This window comes from Rattus rattus, chromosome X (genome assembly GCF_011064425.1).
Source record: "Rattus rattus isolate New Zealand chromosome X, Rrattus_CSIRO_v1, whole genome shotgun sequence".
In the NCBI taxonomy this organism is placed as follows: Eukaryota; Metazoa; Chordata; class Mammalia; order Rodentia; family Muridae; genus Rattus; species Rattus rattus.
In genome coordinates this window covers 18,190,913-18,194,477 of record NC_046172.1, presented here as the reverse complement: position 1 = coordinate 18,194,477, position 3,565 = coordinate 18,190,913, and the positions used below count along the sequence as shown (strand labels likewise).

The 3,565-nt window shown below is 41.9% G+C and overlaps 1 pseudogene; it reads right to left on the bottom strand.

The window, feature by feature from the left end:
• Positions 1 to 288: 288 nt before the first annotated feature.
• On the bottom strand, positions 289 to 1,264 carry LOC116889026 (annotated as a pseudogene).
• Between the last annotated feature and the right edge of the window lie 2,301 nt (positions 1,265 to 3,565).

Sequence of the window (3,565 nt, the reverse complement as noted above, 5' to 3'; positions counted from 1 at the left end):
ACCCTGCTTATATTTCTTTCCATGCTGAATTAACTATATAAAAGGGACACAGATATGGTAGAAAATAAATCTGCTGCTGCTTTATTCATGTCACCTCCATTGAAATAAGGTAATATAGATTTCTTTTACATTTGATTCCACTATTTTCCTGTAAAATAAAAAGATAGCTGTCACAGGTTATTTGAGGCACTAATGGGAATGAAGTAATTCCTACCACCTGCACCTAGGTAACAGCATGTAGACATTTATTTTGTGTGTGTGTGTGTGTGTGTGTGTGTTGCAAAGTTACTAATGTTCCAGGACCTGTTTGTGATAGAACAGTAAATACCCTTCACTGTCCAGCATATCCTTAATACTGGCCTTGGTGATTACAGCATCATCACACTTGAACCACTGGTCCCTGTGGTGCCAAATGAAGCTGGTGTAGTGGCCACTCTCCAAGGTTCCTTGGTGATTAACCAGAGCAAACAAGGAATACTTATTCTTGTTGTTGTTGCCAATATTGGTCGGCAACTGCAGCTGTCCATTCATCCAGGTCTCTTTAATTGATGCTATAAATGGTGTCATATCCAGCTCTAGAGGAAAGGAAATGTATGTAGTGATCTTGCGCCTCTGTTTCACTCAGTATTCAAATCATTTGAAACAAAACAGACCATTATTGGTAACTTCTTCATAGTGAACTGTTTGGTAGATTTTTGGTAGCTTTGACAACTACCACACTTGATTTTGGCACTACTTCCTTGGTGCTCTGGCCTTGTAAACCTCCGCAAGCAGTCCATGAGGGTGGTAACGCCTGGTATGTGGCTTTCTCCATTCAAGCTGCTCTCCCTCCCGGGACTCATGGGCCAGAAGGATGTGCAAGAGCCAGGCAAGTCCAGACTAATGTCCCAGCATGGGTCTATAGTGGTGGAGACACCATGGCAGGCTTGACAGGTAACATCGGACTGCAGGCCACCTGTGAAGATTTGGTCTATGATGCAGTTACAGTGGTTGGGGTTGCTGGCCACTTTGCCGACATCGTCACCTTTGCAGTGCCTGTGCAGGACATCTAGGGCAGCGATGAGGAACTCATGGGCATCCTGTTGCCTGTACCCTGATAGATGACAAGCATGAATCCACACCAGGTGCAGTAACTTATAGGGCACATGAGGAGATGGCTTTCTAGAGTACAAGTCTCAAGAGACATCATACAGACTCAACATAACTCTGAATTTGACATTTCACATGTGTGCCTATTAGAGAAGACATCTCTCAGTATTGGCATGTCAGGGAAGTATGTGTTATCAAGATGCCTTGGTCCTCATAACACTATACTGGAGTTTAAGATCATTTTCTCCTCTTTGGCTAATGTGTCCTGTTTAGTTTGTGCTGAGAAGAATCCTTCCTCCCAGAGTGGAGCTATACATTCTGGTGAGAAATGGCTGTGTGTAGCTTGCTCAGTGGCCTTAGTATGGCAACATTCAGTATATGATAACTTCATTCAAACCCTGCATGCATCTTTAACACTAGCACAGCTTTTAGCAGCATAAGGCCTATATCTCTAGGATGCCCCATCTCTTCAAATGCGTGCTTGAGAAGGCTCAAAATGGTCATGATTACTATTCCTTCTAGGCAACACCCTGGTATAGGGCCTCTATTTCCATTATTTAGTACATTTGCTAAAACTGAATTACAGCAGTGAATATGTGCATTTGAGCTCTCAAAATAGGACATAAAGATCTCTTAGCCGTTCATTCCTTTTGCTCTGATACCTTCCTCTGGTTTCTAATACAGTTAGTTCCTCATGTTGTGGTGAGCCCCAACCATAAAATTATTTTCCTTACTACTTCATAACTGTAATTTTGCTATGTTTATGAATCCTAATGTAAATATCTGATATGCACCCCCTGTGAAAGGGTTGTTCAATCCCCAGAGGGATCATGACCCATAGGTTGAGAGCTGCTTTTCCACTTTTTTCCTTTCCATCCATCTTTTCAGCATCCATTCCAGATCAAAGGAAACCTTCCATTACCTACCCCTTTCCCTTTACCACCTCTGCAATGTCTCTGCTGCTTTGTTTATTTAAAGGTATAGGTAACTGGACCTCCAATTACTCTTCTGCTAGCCTTGTCCTTTGAACATTTGATAAGTCTTGTCACACAGGTCACATGCTGGTCTGATGTCCACATAGAAAAAAAATATTGATTTTAGGTGGGTAGAGAGTTCGAGGAATAGAAATTCTCTTTACATCAATCTCTAGGGGAATCTCTGAAGCTGAGGTGGAGAAAGGGATATTATTCTTAAGAGTAAGGGAATTGGAACATAAATAATTTAATCAGGCTTTGATAGACCTGAGCAATGTTTTTTGTTAATTGAAAATCGGGGGCTGGGGATTTAGCTCAGTGGTAGAGCACTTACCTAGGAAGCGAAAGGCCCGGGGTTCGGCCCCCAGCTCCGAAAAAAAAAAAAAAAAAAAAAGGAACCAAAAAAAAAAAAGAAAATCGAAGGTCCTGTCTGTGATGAACATGAAATCACAGTAGAGACAGTTCCTAGTGTAACAAATTAACTAATACATTTAAAGAAACTTTATAGAGATCCCACAGCTCCCTGCACCCAAATCCTGTGGGGGAGAGAGCTGGACCTTCAGAAGTGCAGAAATCTTGAGAACTCAGAGGAGAAAACTACTTTCTGCCCACATTCCTGACCCAAGAGGAAGCTGTTGAGTGCCATCTGTTCCCTCTGGACACAGAAAACTAGGAGTAGTCAGGGTCAAGACCCTTCAGGTTTCTGTCTGCTCCGAGAGCTGAAAGCCAGTTGCCAGGATCACCTACACACCTGAGAACAGAGGTAGGATCAACTCTTCTGCACCAAGCAACTGCCTGGAGGCTTCCGGTCACACAAAACCAGAGTAGCTCTCTGTTCCCAGATCTGGCTGAAAGAAAATAGGTCTACAGGAGTGCTGACACACAGGACTGACTACATGAGGGTCAAGCCACTGTCAGAGATAGCAAGACAAGCTAACACCAGAGACAACCTGATGGTGAGAGGCATGCACAGGAACCTAAGCAACAGAAACCAAGATTACCTGGCATCATTAGAGCCCAGTTTTCCCACCAAACCAAATACTGGATATCAAAAAAACAATGGAAAAGAAAGATTTGAGTTTAAAAATCACATCTTATGATGATGATAGAGGACTTTAAGAAGGACATAAATAACTTACTTAAAGAAATATAGAAGAGCACAAGTAAACAAGTAGAAGCCCTTAAAGAGGGGACATGAAAATCTCTTAACGAATTACAAGAAAACACAACCAAACAGGTGAAGGAATTGAACAAAAGTGTCCAGGATTTAAAATTGCAAATAGAAACAACAAAAAAAAATCACACACGAAACACAAAGGGAGACAACCCTAGAGATAGAAAACCTCAGAAAGAGATCATGAATCTTAGATGCAAGCAGCATCAACTGAATACAAGAGAGAGAAGAGAGAAAATCAGGGGCAGAAGATACCATAGAAAACAACGACACAACCATCAAAGAAAATGTAAAATGCAAAAAGCTCCTAGCCCAAAACAGCCAGTAA